The sequence below is a fragment of the Ochotona princeps genome, chromosome 26 (assembly GCF_030435755.1).
Source record: "Ochotona princeps isolate mOchPri1 chromosome 26, mOchPri1.hap1, whole genome shotgun sequence".
Classification (NCBI taxonomy): Eukaryota; Metazoa; Chordata; class Mammalia; order Lagomorpha; family Ochotonidae; genus Ochotona; species Ochotona princeps.
Genome location: NC_080857.1, coordinates 18,066,117 through 18,084,343, shown reverse-complemented (window position 1 = coordinate 18,084,343; position 18,227 = coordinate 18,066,117).

The following is an 18,227-nucleotide window of genomic DNA, read 5'->3' as shown; positions in this document are numbered from 1 at the left end:
TGTATGGAATCTGGAGCTCAAGTGCACAGGCAAAACCCGTGTCACCCTCAGAGCTAGTCCCTAGCAACAGCTTATTCAAAACAAGTTTTCTTTTTTTTTTTAAAAAAAGATTTATTTATTTTATTACAGTCAGATACACAGAGAGGAGAAGAGACAGAGAGGAAGATCTTCCGTCCGATGATTCACACCCCAAGTGAGCCACAACGGGCGGTACGTGCCGATCCGAAGCCAGGAACCAGGAACCTCTTCCAGGTCTCCCGCATGGGTGCGGGGTCCCAAAGCTTTGGGCCGTCCTCAACTGTTTTCCCAGGCCACAAGCAGGGAGCTGGATGGCAAGTGGAGCTGCCGGGATTAGAACTGGCGCCTGTATGGGATCCTGGGGCATTCAAGGCAGGGACTTTAGCTGCTAGGCCACGCCGCCAGGCCCGCAAAACAACTTTTCATACCTTTAAGGACATAAGCCATTTATCATCACCACTGCCTCCTGTGCCTGTTATAGCAGCTTGTGTTAACATGTGCCATACACCAATCGAAATGCAGTACATACCTTTTATCTTTTTGTTCCTTCTAGGAACCATGCAAGGTGAGGTGAATCATTTCTGTAGATAAGAACACAAGGACTCGGGTTTACCCACTGGGCTGATACGGTTCTTGGTTTTTTGATCTGTACAACAAGAATAATGTCACAGCTTATGAAACTCAACAGTTTAACCCCACTCAACTAGATGGGAAGTCCTAAAGCCAGGATTTGGACCCATGTTCGTCTGACTCCGGGCTCATGCCTGGAAGACCGTGGTGTGGGAGACGATGCTGTTGCTAAAGGTTTAGGAAAGAAAAGGGAGAATAGCTCCGCTCCAAGGGCAACAAACTATTGGTCTAATTGTTCACTGAGAATGAACGATTGTTCAGTTGCTATATCATGATATTGCATGTTATCATGGTGGTGTGCTAGGAGGAAGAGTGGTGATACCACGGTGTGTATATGTGTGTGTTGTGTGTGCGTGTGTTTGGCTTTAAACTTGGGTGAAGCCACAGTGCATTACAGAACCCAGGATGTGAAATGTTTCTTGGCCTTGTTGTGTGTGTTGTCTATGTTTTGTTGTGCTGTATGTTGTGGAGGTGTGGTGTGTGTGTAGGGTGGTTGTATAAATAAGAGAGACTTGCATGGTGGTAGAATTCTTCATTACATTCCAGTGATCCCTGCTGCCTGAGAGCCACATATCTCATTCAAATATATGTAGTCTACACAGCAGCTGTGTGCAGTAACCAGCACTACTACCCAGATCGCCTGGCTGGAATAACGGAGACTCAGAAAGAGCAAGGCACTTGCTCTAGGCATCCTGATAACAGAAGGCAGAGCTATGACTTGAACTCACATGTATTGGCTTTCAAATCCATGATCTTCCATGCATGTCTTCACGTGGCCCTCCCCCCCAGACCATCTTGTAAGGGCTGATAGATTTGATCTCCCCTGTGTGGGAGGAAAAGCAGAGACTGACATGCACAGGGGTTGGTGAAGACAGTCAGCACCTCTTAGATGTGATCCAAGATAAGCCGGCCATTGTAGACCTTGCAATTGCTATAAACTCAATGATTGTTAAGAACTGGGAGGGGTGGGTGTTGGGCATTGTGCATTTCACATTTGGTCACATATGTCTTGAACAATTTTTGGTCTCACCTGGGATCCGAGGGTGACCCACTTCCTTGTCCCCTCTGGTACTGGGTGCCATCTCGAGATGGCCATGGAATGTGGTTTAGATGCCCTCTAGGCACAGAGGTCATTTATATTCTCTTTAGAGTGAGACAACATTTCACTCATCTTTCTCCAACTCCCTCCCTGGGGTGGGTTGAGGGTGACAGAGGGAGGTCCTTGGCTGTGGTACTCCAGATGGAAGAGGAGACTGAGTCTATTACTATAGCAACCTAAAGGCATTGGCCAGCCAGCCAGCCAGTCAGCAATCTAGCAATCCAGCAAATGCTTGTAAAACCTCTAATGTGTCAGGTATGGTTTTTGGTGGCAAAAGCTTGGTGATGAACGAGATGAAGCGGCCATTATAGTAGAGGAAAGAAATCAAATGAGTAACTTCACCTGAAAACAAAACAAAACTACAGATAGGAGAACAGGCTATGGAGCAAAGCGCAAAGGGAGAAAAAGTGACTAGGGTGCAGATGGTGTGGCTGAAGGGGCTGCCCTGAGTGTGTGTGTGCAGTGAGGTCAAGTAATGGCATAAAGAATCATTCCCTTACACAGGTCTCTGCCCACGCCACACCCTGGCCCCTGCCTGGGATCCGAGGGTGACCCACTTCCTCGGAACCCGGCTGTAGGATGGAAGTGAATGAAGGACATTTAGGGCAGGGGATGAGGAGATGGAGCCAGATTCTGAGGGTGGGAGACCAAGGCATGGAGGCCTGTGGGGAGGAGCATGCAGTGCACTTCCCTGTGTTTCTTGCTCGATATTCAGTCCTCTCCCTCCACTCCCCAGGAACACACAGTGTCTCCATCCAGTGGAATTTGAAGAACAGCAAGTGCCTTGAAGCAGGCAGCAAGCAGAGCCTCGATGCTTTGGGCTTCGGCTGTACAGTGGGAAGCACGAAGCTTGAGTTCTCTTAGGGCTGCAGAAGTGAAGTTCTCTCCCCATTTGCTGCAGACGTGTATATACGTTGAAGCCCAGGTCTGTCTTGTGGCCTTGCTGGAGGCCAGGCTGGGGACAAAGCCAGCTGATGGAAGCAGAGGAGCCAGAGGACTGCCGACCTGCCCCTGCAACCAGTGGCACCAGATTTCCCTGTGTGTGTGAACCAATTTGTTCCTTCAAAACTTAGGTTTTATCCATACGGTTTCAGATGACACATTGCAAGACCTCTTTAAAAAGTCTGACTTGAGAGGCAGAGAGATCCCTTCCATCCAGTGTGTATCATTCCCAAATGCCTGCAATAGAAAGGGCTGGGCTAGGCTGAAGCCAGGAGCCTGAAACTCAGCTGGGTCTCCCATGTGGTGGCAGGGATCCAAGCACTTGAGCCATCCTGGGCTGCCTCCCAGGAGTGTGCATCAGCTGAGACTGGGCGTGGAGCCATGACTTAAATCTACGTCTTCTACTAAGGGGTGTTGGCATCCCAGGGGATGTGTTAGTTACTATGTCAAAGGCTTGTCCAATGAAACCACTTCTCGATGGTTTCTATGTGCTGGTGACTTGGGTGACGTATTGAGTGATGCGCGTTCTGGGCTTCCTTTTTTTTTTTTTTTTTACAAAAAAAGATTTATTTTCTTTTTATTGCAAAGTGAGATATACAGAGAGAAGAAGAGACAGAGAGGAAGATCTTCCATTCAATGATTCACTTCCCAAGTGAGTGCAACGGCCAGTGCTGTGCCAATTTGAAGCCAGGAGCCAGGAACTTGCTCCAGGTCTCCCACACAGGTGCAGGGTCCCAAGGCTTTGGATCATCCTTGACTGCTTTCCCAGGCCACCAGCAGGGAGCTGGATGGGAAGTGGGGCCCCCGGGATTAGAACCGGCGCCCATAAGGGATAGCGGTGCATTCAAGGTGAGGATGTTTGCTGTTAGGCCACTACACTGGGTCCCTGGGTTTCCTTTTACTAGGATGGGAAGAGAGGTGGCAAGGTGATTGTTGGAGCCTGACTAACTGGTTTTACATCCAGGCTCCACTGCTGTTTAACCTCTCTGTGCATCCGTTTCTATAAGGAAAGAGGAGCAAATCCCAGTGTCTTCTGATGAAGCTACTGTGAGGATTTGACGAGACGACGTGAAGGGCACAGAGCAACACACGGCACGTACAACGTAGCAGGTGCTTGTGGGGGTGCGGTGGTGTGCCAGCCTCCAGCAGCTGATGACATTCAGATGTGCTAGTCCAGACAGGGATTTCCCCAGCTGGGGCTCCACGCAGCCCAAGGTCATGTTTTCACTCTGTGTCCTGTGACTGATCCAGAAGAACCAGAATAGCTTGTACTTCTGGCCTCATTCGGGACAATGATGAGGGGACTCACCAGTTATAAGACTTTCTATGGGGTTGACAAGGGGCTTTTGTTGGGCTTCCATTTCAGTTCAACTTCTCCTATTGCCTAATCTTGTTTTCCCTCTCCTGTTCCATAGATGTTGACCCTAACAGCACAGTCTGTTTGCTGATCTCAGAATCTGCTTCCCAGCACTATAAACTCTGACGTGATACGTGTTCACCATCCTTGTCTCAATCATCACCATGGTCATCACCGCCATCGCTGTCATCACTACCATGAACATCATCGTCACACACACCATCACCTTCATCACCATCATCACCATCACCCTGATTAACAGGAGAAAAAGTGCCAGAGGGAGAGGTTTCTATAGTAACTGGGAAGGGGCAGCTACGTGGAGCAGAGCAGAGCAGAGCAGAGCTTTTAGAGGGACTGGAGGAGCTGTTGTGGGGAACAGAGGGGACCTAAGATTCCTGTCTCTAGTGACTTCGGGGTGGGTAGGGGTTTGTGACTTGACCTTCCAGCAAAGTTCTGTGAGCTTGGCCAATGGTGGGATTGTGTTTTCCTGTGAGCTGTGACCCAGTCTTGTCTGCGCTACGGCTGCTGAGCTGGGAGATCAGCAAGGGCTCTCCCGGTGAACAAGCTCCGAGCTAGTGCCGTGGCAGGTGGGCCAGCGGCTTGTGGCACTGTTGTTACTTGGCGGCAAGTCTTAGCTTTCCTGGACTCTGTCTTCCACTGGTCCTTGCACAGCTGAGCTGCGGTTCAGCATAGGTCATGTTCGGAGCTTTGCTGGGAGAATGAGCCTTCTTGTGTTCTCAGGGTTTTTAGAAAATGTCATTTTTTTTTTTTTTGGTATTTGACAGGAGTGAGACAAAGTGAGGGAGGAAAGGGAGAGAGAGAGAGAGAGAGAAATACAGAGGTAAAATATGAATGGTCCCTGCAACTACCACCTGCAGTATAGAGCTGTGCTCCTAATAGCAGGCTAATGTGTGGTGGAACTTGTATCATATTTGGAATGAGTAGCTCCACACTCTCATCCTGGACTCTAGTTCTTTTTTAAGGATTTGTTTATTTTTATTGGAATTGTAGATTTACAGAGAGAAGGAGACACAGAAAGATCTTCCATCTGCTGGTTCACTCCCCAAGTGGCCACAACGGCCACAACCGAAGCCAAGAGCCTGGAGCCTCTTCCAGGTCTCTCTCATGGGTGCAGGGTCCTAAGGCTTTGGACTATCCTACACTGTTTTCCCAGGCCACAAGCAGGGAGCTGGAAGGGAAGTGGAGTAGCTGGGACATGAACTGGTGCCCATATGGGATTCTGGCATGTGCAAGGTGAGAATTTAGCCACTGAGCCATCACACGGGCTCTGGTTTTACCTCTAAAGACTGGTTTCAAAATGGGACAGGCACAGGGAACTGTTGAGAACTATGGGTAGGAAAAGGAACTTCTGAAAAGAGGACTGCCTCATACTTGCTGCGTAAGATTATCTTAATCTTATGTGACTCTAAAGAAATGAGAGAAAGCAAATACGGAAGCCAGTAGCCTACATTGGACAGAGTAGATGCAGTATGGCTGTGTGAATGGATTAAGATGACAGAAGGAGTGGAATGTGACTTGCAGATAGAGGAATGAAAAAACCAAGGCAGTCTTAAATGTTGATGAGGCACAGGTTCTGCGCTCTGCAGGTTAAAGCAATGTCTTTCCTAAATCGGCCACCTGGTGGTGACACTCGTTAGGTTCAGGAAATATCAATAAAATCCACAGCTGCTCAGCAGGGCTAGCTGGGGCTGCAGTGGGCCCAGGTGCACCTGCTGCCGGATTGCCCCAGTCAAGCCGATTCGCGTGTTGACGCCAGGCACCACCTTCCAGCTGTTCGTCTTTGTCCTCGTGGCTCTGTGGCCACACTGTCAGGAGGCCCGGCTGGGGAGGCAACCGGGGAGCAAGGGAGGTGAGGGCTCTGCAGGCTAGGACTCAGGTGGGACGAGCCTTGCCCCTGTTTGCACATATCCAAAGCTTCAATCCTATAAATATTTTATAAATATTATAATGAGAATAGACACGAGACAGCTGAATAGTAATCTACAGCCATTTTAAGATATATAGAACCTGGTTGTATATAAACTAAAATTGGAATGTCAATGAAGTAGTCACAGGATGTGGTTAAGGACTTGCATTTTTTTTAACATATTGGTTACTCAATTAATTCCATAAAGTTATAAATTGTTGCTGATGTTATGTTGGGGCTTTTAATTGATTGGGACGATACTCTGCTGGCTCTACCTACAGACCAGAGATGGTCTCCTCAACAAGCTGTTGAACTTATCTGGACAATAAGATGCTGGACTTTATGCTTGGTAGATGCTTGCAATGAAGGAATCTCAACTGAACTTGAACTGTGGTAATGCAACAAGGTGGAGGAATCCAATATGGGGGGGGGAGGGTTTAGGGGAATCCCAGTACCTATAAAACTGTCACATAATGCGATGTAATTAATTTAAAAAAAAAAATAAATAAATGAATGGGGCCTGACTTTCCAATAAAAAAAATAAAGATATTTTAAAGCAAAAAGTTTACTTGAGCCTGGTACAATGACCTAGTGGCTGAATCCTCACCTTGCATCCATCAGGATCCCATATGAGTTCCACTTCTTGTCCTGGCTGCCCCACTTCCCATCCAGCTCCCTGCTTATGGCCTGGGAAAGCAGCAGAGGGTGGTCCAGAGCCTTGGGACCCTGCACCCGTGTGGGAGACCCTGAAGAGGCTCCAGGTTCTTGACTTTGGATTGGCTCAGCCCTGGCCAGTGTGGCCACTTGATAGTGAGCCAATGGATGGAAAATCTTTTTGTCTTTTCCTTCTTTCTGTAAATCTGCCTTTCCAATAAAAAAATTAATCTTAAAAAATTTTTGTGTGTATTTAGTTTTCAGGCAGAGAGACAGAGACTTTCCTTGTGCCAATTCACACCCCAAATGCTCCTAACAGCTGGGGCATGGCCGCGCCAAAGCCAGGAGTCTGTAATGCCATCCAGGTGTCCCTGAGCCATCGATGCCCTGCTGTCCCCCAGAGTGCGCAGTAGTGGCAAGCTGGAATCAGGATTCTGGGTGAGGTTTGGACCCAGGTACCCTGTTAAGAGACACGGGCCTCTTGAGCACTCTCCCACGCTACCTTTTCATGAGTAACTTCAGTGCTTCAATTCAAGCACCTTTTTCCTTATAAAGCAAAAAGAAAAAGCTAGGAGCTTCTTCCCAGTTTGCCATGAGGATGCAGAGGTCCAAGTACCTGGGTCATCTTCCACTGGTTTTCCAGGTGCATTGTCAGAGAGCTGGATTGGAAGTGGAGCAGCAAGGACTCGAACCAGCACCCATAGGAGATGTCAGAGCTGCAGGTGACCACAATGCCAGTCTCTCAAGCGCCTTCTGGTGGTCTGCCAGTTGCTCTGCTTTGTGGCCATGGCGCTAGCCTGCCCGGGGGGCTACCCTCCACCACCCCAAGCTGATCTATAAATCACAGAGCAGTCTAAGATCAGGCTTCCTGGAAGCAATGCCAGAGATGGGAATTCTCACCTGGAGTTTGCTTTCTCCGCAGAATGAGTTGGTGAACAAGTGAGAAACCCAGGGCAAGAGTGGGTAAGGGAGGCAGGCTGTGCTGAGGCTCAGCTACAGTAGAACCCAGTGCCCTCCCCAGAGGCCTCAGAGGCCAGGGGTGCACTGGTGGATGGGGCAGATCTGGGAAGGTAGTTGTGACAGCCTGGATTCTCCTCCCATACAAGGTTTAGGGGTGAGGGAGAAAAGACCTTGGTACTCTGGGAAACTCAATGAATGAAAAGAATAAGAGAGGGGCCTGGCATCATAGCCTAGTGGCTAAAGTCCTCACCTTGCACACTCTGGGATCTCATACGGGCACCGGTTCTAATCTCAGCAGCCCCCAATTCCCATCCAGCTCGCTGCTTGTGGCCTAGGGAAACAGTCGAGAATGGTCCAAAGCCTTGGGACCCTGTACCCATGAGGGAGACCCAGGAGAGGCTCCGGGTTCCTGGCTTCGGATTGGTGCAGTTTCAGCCATTGTGGCTACTTGGAGAGTGAATCACTGGATGGAAGAGCGAATGAGAACTGAGTTCACCACGTCAATGCATCCATGAGACCCAGATGTTCCTTCTTCTCTCATGTCATTGCACATTCTCTTCCATTCCATGCCCGCTAAGCCCCCTGACTGTGGGCTCCTGGGGACAGAACTGTGTGGCAACAGGCCTTGATCTCCTGCCTCCTGGAAGGCAGGGGTGTGCAGACGCCCAGGGCCACAGCAGCAGGATGCCCCTCCCCGCCGGGTGAGTGGCAGTGCCTACCCACAAAACAGAGAGGTCGCCCGGCTACAGAGAAGGGGGAAGAGGAAGGTGAGAATCTGTGACTTCAGGATGAGTCTGCTGCAGACGGCAGAGGCCTCACTGGCCCAGTGTGGGAAGAGTCACCTCACGTCCCATTAGTCACTGACCGGAGCTATCTGCATCACAGTGAGGTGAACTTCAAGGCCAAGGAGAGGACATCTTGCAATGGGGGAAAACCCAGGCTGTCCTGGCCCTCGGGCTCCTGATGCCCCGGAAAGCTCGTTGTTGACCAAGGGGCAGGTGGTTGCAGCAGCCTCTGGATTCTGGCTGCCTTGGATATGGGGCCCACCTGTGGGGTACCTGCCCTTGGAGAGCCAGAGATGCCTGGACTGTACCTGGAAGTCAAGTTCAGGCCTCCCTCTGCCGAGGGTGAGACCCACTGCTGGCAGGCTGGGTTCAGGGGCTTGGTGCTCCCTCCATGCCCCCTCCCACCTGGTGCTATTTCCAGTGGTGGGAGGGCATGGGGTTTTGCGGGGGGCATGGCCTCCCGCATCTGGGCTGTGCGAGCCTCTGCCTCTGTGCTGACCTCAGCCCCACACTGTGGTTTTCACAGGAAATTAAACCCTTCGCTGCTTTGCTGCTTTGTGGTGCTGCTTTTACAGGAGTTTGAGTAGGGGATGTTGGGGGCTAATACTCAGCAAACCCTTCCCTCCCTCCAATGTTTCCCTCCCCACTCTGGGGCCCAGGAGCGACCCTTCCTCTACCACACACAGGGCGGGCCCCTTTGCTGTAGGGCCTCAGGGCCACACACACTGGGCTTGGGGCTGACTGGCTGGCTTCCTTCTTTTATTCTTTCTTTGTTTTCTACCTTTATTCTTCCTTCCTCTGCAGGGAAGAGGTAGAAATATAGGCAGAGATCTGCATCCACTGGGTCGCTCCCTAAATGCTCACAGGACTAGACCAGGACGTAGGTGGGAGTCAGGAACTCCCACATGGGGGGCAGAGACCCAAGTTTAGTGTTCTCCACTGTGCCCTGTGATCCCCAGCTGCCTTTGGCCACTGGTTGTTAACTGGGGCCATCTTGAGAAATCAGACTGTGATGATACTTAAAGTGCATCATTTGCCAACCATCCCATCGCTCGTGGCCGTGCCCCGGCTCAGGTGGGTGTTAGCATCTCCCGTGGACACATGGTCGAAAATTTCCTCGAGCTTCCCCTAGCACCCTCTGTTGGTAAGACAACACTAATATTTGCAACATTAAAACCGGCAAATGCTAGAAATTGGGGATTGGTGTATTAGGTGTTGAATATCCAGACTTCAGGGAGTGATGGCAAAAATGCCAAGAACACAGAGCAGGCTTGAACGAGTGCCTGTGTATGTAACACTTTTGAGGAGTCAGTCTTTAAAAAGTTCACAAAAAACATGTATCACAAACATATTAGGAATATAAAACTTTTTGTGCCAAAATATACTTTTTAAAAAGAGAAATCTTGGGCCCAGCACAGTGGCCTAGTGGCTAAAGTCCTCACCTTGCACACACTGGGATCCCATATGGGCACTGGTTCTAATCTTGACAGCCCTACTTCCCATTCAACTTCCTGCTTGTGGCCTGGGAAAGCAGTGGAGGACAGCTCAAAGCCTTGGAACCCTGCACTTGTGTGGGAGACTTGGAAGAAACTCTGGCTCCTGGCTTCGGATCGGCACAGCTCCAGCTGTTGCGGTCACTTGGGGAGTGAATCATCGGACGGAAGATCTTCCTCTCTGTCTCTCCTCCTCTCTGTATATCTGACTTTGTAATAAAAATAAAGAAATCTTAAAAAAAAAAAAAAAAACTGAAGCGAAATCTTTAGTCTACTGGTTTACTCTCCGGGTAGCTGCAAAGGCTGAGGCTAGGCCAGGTTGAAGCCAGGACCAAGGTTTCTATGTGGGTGGCAGAAATGCAAGTGTTTGAGCCATCGTCTGCTGCTTTCCCAGACACCTGATTAGGGAAGTGAATTGGAAGCAGAATAACTGGAACTAGAACTGGGAGTGCCAGCATCCCAAGGGGTAGTACAACACTAGGCACTAGATTTGTGTGTTAATCCCATTTTCCCACTAAACATTTGAGCTACTCTTAGACATTGTGGATAGCAAATAAAACTGAGGTTTCTAAAAAAAAAAAAAAAAAAGATCTATTTATTTGAAACAGAAAGTTAGAGAGAGAGAGGCAATAAGAATCTTTTATCTGTTGGTTCATTTCCCAAATGGAGGCAGAGCCATGGCTGGGCCAGGCCAAAGCCAGGTGCCAGCAGCTCCAACTGGATCTCTCAAGTGGGTGGCAGAGGCCCAAGCGCTTGAACCATCTTCCATGGCCTCCCCAGGCACACAAGACTGGAGGCATGGATTGGAAATGCCAGTTCTATGTTGAACTGGCACTCGGGAATGGGATGCTGTCATTGCAGATGGCGACTTGACCCACAGCCCCACAAGGCCAGCCTGGAGAGTTTCCTCTTTGACTGTCCAAGAACGGTTATTCCACTCAACCAAGACATTGTTCACATTGACAAACAAGTGAAGTTCCGATTGCATTTTTAACCTCTTCCCTGTTGTTGAGAGCATATACATAACATCAGCTCACATTCAGACAGTGCCACATCTGTTTACCACTGTAACAGAAGTTTGGTTGCAGGCCAAGTGCTCAGTGAAAAATCAATGGCAGCGTTCTGGGAACACTGGGCAGTTCTATGGGATTCACAGTAAAGAGTGCTGTGCAGTTTATGATTATTTGTAAGTAGCATGCTACCCATCCTGGTATCGGCAAAATCCATGAATGTGTGTGTGCATGCACGTAGTTTCCTGCAGAGCTGGCCATCACACAATTGCCAGTACCACACTGCTGCTCTCTCCAAGGGCTTGCTGGCCTACCTGCCCTTCTCTTGGGTCATTCACAGTGTCTCTCATTTGTCTGTAGATCCCCAAGCACCACGCCAAGACCTGGTGTCCAGACACTGTTCTGGGTGGCATGAATATGCTGATGCAAGACGCCTCTGGGGCCCGCTGTTGAGACCACACTTCCTGCCCTTTGTGGCTACCTGGAAAGCAGAAGTGGTTGTTGAGTCATGGAGTCCTGTGTGACTGGCCCAGGGTAGACAACCAGCAAGGTGTCCCTTTCTCCCTCCCTGCTCTATTGTCTAGACTCAGGGAGAGGCCTGTCCTTCCTCCCACCTGCTCCTTGAGGGGCAGGGAGGTCAATGCAGCAGCCAGAGGAGAACGCAGGATGCAGGGGCCCCACCTGTAGGTGGTAGCAAGAAGGTACGGGGTCAAGCACTCTGCAGGGCAGAGGGCAGATCTTCCCTCTGGGTTGTCCCCAGAACCTGTCTTGGTCAAGCCCACACACCTGCCATGCCTGCCCCCACAATGTCCACTTCTCCACCATCTGTGTCCCCCTGAACCAGCCATCCTGTCACAGCCCAGGCACCCTCTTGCTCCTGTGTGTCTCCTACTCTGCCTTGGGCCCAGACTATGCCTCCCCAGGCACTCACGTGGCTGCTGCTGAGCTCAGGGTCCTATTCCCGGGGCCCCTCGTTGCTTGGAGAGAAGTGGGCACCCAATGCAGCCTCCACCCCAACCCAGGCGTCCAAGTTGAATTCGGCCCTGGCTCATGTTCTTCTCTGACTGCTAATTTGCAATCCTAAGTCTCTCTCTCTCTCTCTCTCTCTGTGTTTAATGATCAATTTTATTTTTATTGGAAAGGCAGATTCACAGAGAGAAGGGACAGAAAGATCTTCCATCTGCTTGTTCACTCCTCAAATGGTCACAACAGCTAGAGCTTCGCTGATCCAAAGCCAGGAGCCAGGAGTCTCTTCTGGCATTCCCAAGTAGGTGCAGAGTCCCAAGGCTTTGGGCCATCCTCGACTGCTTTCCCAGGCCATAAGCAGGGATCTGGATAAGGAGTAGAGTAGCTGGGACACGAACTGGTGCCCATATGGGATTCCGGCACATACAAGGTGAGGACTTCAGCTGCTAGGCTGCTGCACCAGGCCCCAACTGACTGGTATCTTAACTGCTAGGCCACTTTGCTCATCTGCTCATCCATGCTTCCTTTCATCTAAAGAATTAAGCCAGCGCTATTGTTTGTTACCTGCCTCGTTCTGAAACCTCATTGCTGCTGTGGCAGGGACAGGAGGAGGAGTTTGAAGAGGTGATGAGGTCACTGAGGGGGGTGAATGCCTTTCCCAGGGCATGGGGGAGCTCCCCCGAGGGCATGTCTTGGCGTCCTGTCCCACCTGCCTCTAACCCTTCCGCTTTCCACTATGTCATGATGTAGCACCAGGGCCTGGCCGGGTGCAGCAACCCAGTATTTGATCTTTCGGCCTGCAGGACTGTGGGCTAAATAAACTTCCTTCTTAGATAAATGGCCTCGTCTCAGGTAGTCTAAGCAACAAAAAATGGCCCCAGACAGCCAATATGCAATAGCGGAGACATTTCACAGAACAGCTGGGCAGAGCTGGAACACAGCCCCGGAACTGCAAGCTGGCCCCCTGGCTTTGCTGCAGCCCTTGGCACTCCTGACACTCCTGACAGAGTTCACGTGTGATAAAGTGCATGCAAGGTAGGTTTTGTCTTCTCCCTCACTGTGGGTTCTCTGACACCCTTAGTGTCTAACAGTGTTGCGGAGGCTGTGCTGGAGAACACAGGAAGTCCTGGGGAGGCAGCAGGTGCTGGGCTTTGTCCCATCATGCTGTGGCCTGCTTTCTCCTCCCTCACTCCGTTCCCAGTCCTGACTGTGCAAGTTGCTTGCTGAAGGCCCACGCACTGCCCACATGCCCAAGTGGGTTCTGCTTGGCAGCTGGCTCTGCCTTCCCAGGTTGTAGGGTGGAGGGGATTTGGGGAGAGATGCTCACCTGCTGCACTGTTCCAGTGAGATGTCTCTCCATCAGGAAGGATACATCGACTGTAGAGAAGGTATGGCTGGGATGCAGGAGGGATTCAAGTCCTAGCAGGTCTGAGAACAACTAGAAATTTTGAGATTTGAGCAGCGGTTGATTGGTTGTCTCCCCCATGTGGTCTCCAGACCAATGGGTACCACAAAAGGCTTTACTTTCCAGCCCTAAGGTCCCGGATACAGCAACGGGTGTCATAGCAACTGCAGGTGAAGTCAGCTGCCTTTGTCTACCTCCTCCCCCTTCCCACCCCAGGGGCTCTTAAACTAGTGCACCTCCTAAAAGATTTTAAACTTGTATTGCATCCTTGGAATGAAGTGTTCCTCTTGCTCCAAAAGGAATAGCACTTCCAATGGATCGCCTGAGGTCTCCTTTGTTTTGCTTGTAATTCATTGTGGTCGTTATGGAAACACCTGGAGTTCCTGCAGCAGATTAAGTTGCCACCTGGTAGCATCCCGTTTTGAAGCTCTGACTTAAGTACTAGTTTCTCTACTACAAGTCCTGCTCCCTGCTAAGGTGCCTGAGACAACAGCAAAAGATGGGCCAAGCGTTTGAGACCCGGATGGAGTTGCAGGCTCCTGGGTTTGGCTTGGCCCAGCCCCGGCCTTTGCAGTAATTTGGGAGAGTGAACCAGTCTAAAATTCTGTTCCTCTCTCTTTTCATGTTACTCTACCTTGTAAATGAATAAGACACATCTTTTTAAATAGAAAGACTTAGGAAATTGATATAGCTACAGAAGGAAATAAAAGCTTTCCGTAATCACCGTTGATATTTTTATTCATGTTATAATTGGTCATTGTCTCTCTTCTGGGCACTCCTAATCATATATAATCATGCATCCATGCATTTCTGTATTCATATCTACTCCACATCAAGTGTTAGGGTTTTATTATACCTTCTATTGAATGATGGACAGTGGAAGGCCTGGCAAATACCAGGCCATGAAAAAGCATTGACCTTCTTGTTAGCATCACCCATTGAGTGCCCACAGTGCACCAGGCTTGGGGTTCAGTGTGTTTCACGCGCTGTCTCATTCATTCCTGATAACACTCTATGATAAAAGAGCTGTCTTTCTGACTTTGTCTTATGGGAGAAGATCAAGCTTGCCTCCCAAGCCTTGTCTAGGACCTTCTACAGAAAGCTCAGGTGGGGTGGATGGGACCGCAGTTCTCAGCGCAGCTTCAGTGAGTCTGCTCATGCTCCCCCTTAGGAACAGGCCTCCTTTCTAAATGCCACGTCAGCACCTCCCAAATCTTTTGGGTCCCAAAAGAAATTAGGGACAGGAAAATGGAAGTGCACAGGAAGCCTGAATGTGGCATTGGACTGTACGGTAACCAGGACATTCTCCACTCTCCCCGCCCTTTCCCTCCCCCTCTCTGTTGGCATGACAACCTCTTAGGTAATAACAGCACTCTCCTAGGGATTGTGTCAAGGCCAAAAGCAATATAAAGGTGCTTGAAAATGGGCACAAGAGTTAAAGGCTAAGTATATAGTTTTTCCGTGATACACATTTTCCATGTTTTTTTGGAAGATCCCTGGTAGACATGAAGTTTATGCTCAAGGACTCAGTCACAAGCAGCGGTCCCCATTATGGGGTGTTATCTAGGAAGGCCTGGAATAGAGGACTTGACGTCTCATCTGCCAAGCCAGTGCTGTCACTTGGAGCATCATTAACTCTTCTGAGCCTAGTGCGGGGCTTTGTGAAGCCCGAGCAGGGAAGTGTGCACTCCTTGGCACTGGGCGGACCACCAGCTCCAAATAGTATGACGACGTCCTGTTTGCCTGCTGCTGGCCCTTCCTTCTTTAGCCTCTTTGATGGCTTGTAGAGTGTGAGCTGCCTACAGAAGTTGTCAGCTGCATCCTGCCTGGCCTTGGCCCCTGGCTGGCTTCCCCTGTGTTTCTTGCAGTGTTTTTGTTCCCTCCCCTCCTTGAGGTTTGAACCATTGGTATTCCTCCCAGAGACTCATGCTTAACCCTGTCCGTAAATCTTGGTCACCTGAAATTATACCTGACAGATGGTGGCTCTTTGCTTTGTTGCTACCTCAGAGTCTTGCCCGGTGGAGCTGGACACTCTTGGGGGCAGGGTGGGGCGGTGGTGGTGGGGGTGGGCGTGATATTTGGATGGCAGCTGCCTGCTTGGGTCCCCAGAGACATGAGCTCTTGGCAGTGGTGCAAATGACAAATGGAGAAGCTGAAAGGCCAACCGCTTGCTGCTTGTCAGACATCTGACAGCTAAGGGGGGTAGGGCCCGCATTGCCACCTGACCTCACGTGAACAAGCTGTCTGCCACACTCTGTGGCCTTAAAGAGCCCGACGGCTGGTCATGGCCTCATTTCCTCAGCTGGTGCTTCAGTAGGGAGGATCCGTCATCCCCAGGCAACGAGGAGGAAAAGTTAAACCAATGTGAAAAAAAAAAAAAAAAAAAGAAAGGAGGGAAGCGTGGAGGAAGGACTTGGCTGTAGATGTTCATCTTTAATTATCTAGTTTTTCCAGCTGAGCAAAAATCATTAAAAAGAGGAACTTTCTACCCGCCCAATTCCTCAATTACTTTTTTAATAGTTCACCACTAAAAGAATGGCTAAGGACTCACTAACATAAAATACTTGACCTCTGGTGCAGGGCAGAGCTGAGGGGTGAGTAGGCTAACTTGTGCATCTAAAGCTGCTCTGAAGTGTAATGTCCAAGTTCAAGGATATTTCCTAGGCTGTTTATAAGGACTGCTCTACTTTTTCGAATGTCGATTTGTTTTGCTTGTTTGACTTTGGGGGTTGAGAAGTCATCCTTTTAATCTGTTTTACAAACTCATTCAGCTATGGACCAGGTCCCAAAAATACAGTTTATACACTCATATGGGCAAATCAGGGTGCTCCAAAAACCTAGGGAAAATGTATGGATTTCACACAGGTTTGTTTTTTTTTTTAAACAAAGTAAACGTCTGTTTTAATTTCATTTTCCCATATTTTTTTTTCTGAGAGTGAGAAGGGCAGAGAGAGAATGTTTTCATTTACTGGTTTGCTTCCAAATGCCCACCATGGCTAGGACTGGACGGGGCTGAAGCCAGGAGCTGGAAACCCAGTCCAGGTCTGCTGCACAGATGGTGGAAACCCAATTCCCTGAGCCGGTATCCCCGCCTCCCAGGGTGCAGGCACAGAGTGGTCAGCTTCTGATTTAATGTGAACTGAAAGTCTTGGGAAACTGGCAGAATAATCTGCTCCTGCTCTGTCAGTTTGATTTCATTGTATGGACAATACCGCCTGGCAGCATGGACCATGAAGAAACAAGAGGCAGACACAGAAGAGGGAAAAATCTGGATCCTTTCCTAGAGATAAGTGTGTACACAACCACACACACACACGTACACACACACAGAGTAATAATACATGTACTGTAACACAGTGTGACACACACATACTGGGACATACACTGTGACAATACACATACTGCAACACAGTGTGATGCACACACACTGTCACATACACTGTGACACACACATACACACCACGCTGCCATGGGCAGGTCCCTGCTGCTGGGTTGCTAAAGGTCTAGTGCAGATCAAGGGCCAGGCAGGTGACACTGGAATTCAAGGTGAGTGGCAGAATGCAGAGGGAGGTTGCAAGGTTCAGTAATAGGCCAAAGCTTGGGCAGGTCAGAGGAAGCTTGGCAGAATAAAGGCCAAGGCTAAGTTGGAACCAAGCAGGTGGGTCTGGGGGGGACAGTCCAGGCAGGGAGGGCAGACCGGGCAGAGGGCACAGCATGGTGAAAGGCACAGAGATGGAGGCGCAGCATTGCTCAGCCAGGGGGCTGCGTGCTGGTGCAGTCCGTGCCCGCCTGAGGGCAGACGAGGAACCTTCGGGGATGAACCTGCCCAGCAGCATCTCCGTGGTGCCTGCAGGACCCCAGCATCTGCTTCACAGGGGTGGAGGGTGAGATGATGCTGTTATTTTAGGAGAAGGGAGAAAGTGAGGGCAAGAGAGAAGGAGCAAGAACTTCATCATCGGTTGGTTCACTCCCTAAACATTTCCAACAGCCAGGGCTGGACCATGTGGAAGTCAGCAGCAGGAGTTCCGTCTGGGTCTTCTACATGGGTGACCACGAGTTCCCAGCTGCCTCTCCTGGTCTGTGTTAACGGGAAGCTGGAACCTTATATTGAACCCAGACACTCCAGTAAGAGATGCAGGCACGCCAACTGGTGAGAAGTGTGTCAAGTGCTTAACTGTGTCAAGTGCTTGCCCTGAGTTTTCACTTTAAATTTGGAGAAAGTTGACAGCTAGTCTCAGGAATCCTCACTCATTATCCATGTATCAGTCCCAAGAAACACTTCACCTAAGGCAGTTCCCTCCAAACCACGTCCCCAGCTGCCCCATCCTCTCTGTAAGGTGGTGGTGAGATCTATAGATCAATAGAAAGCAAACCACCAATGTCCCCCAAATGGGGGAATGCACCCGGGCTGGTCCTGATGCTGACAAGCTGCGGGAGTCCCACAGGGTGTGCAGATCTGGGCAGGAAGGCAGGATGGTGGTGCTGGCATGGGGTGGGAGGGCTGCAAATCCACAAGGAGCACTTCTGGTGCCCTCTGCCTTGCTCCAGGCTGTCAGGGGCAAGGGCACCCTCACTGAGTGTGATGTCACCCATGGAAAGGTGAGCCTCTGGACCATGGAGTTCCTTTCTCGGGTGACACCCTGGCTACCCACAAACGTCTAGTTCTTCTCGGCCAAGTCTTCCCACCCCTCAGGAGGGGCGTATGGGGGCCAGAGCGACTGTTCCCTCCCCTATTTGGTTATTTACCTCTAGGTCCGCCCCGTGTGCTGGAGTCCTGAGCACGCATTTGCAAAACCGAGGGGTTCGGGGACAAGGTGGCAGGGATGGCAAGAGGTCTTTACCTCTGCAGTGGGGGGCAGGAGTCTGTTGGGGGTGAGGAGGAGGGAAGCTTTTCTACCCCTTCTTAGAAATGGCGTAGGTTGGAGATGAGCTGCATGGATTAGGGTTGGTCCAAGGGCTGGAGAGCCGAGAGGTGAGTTCA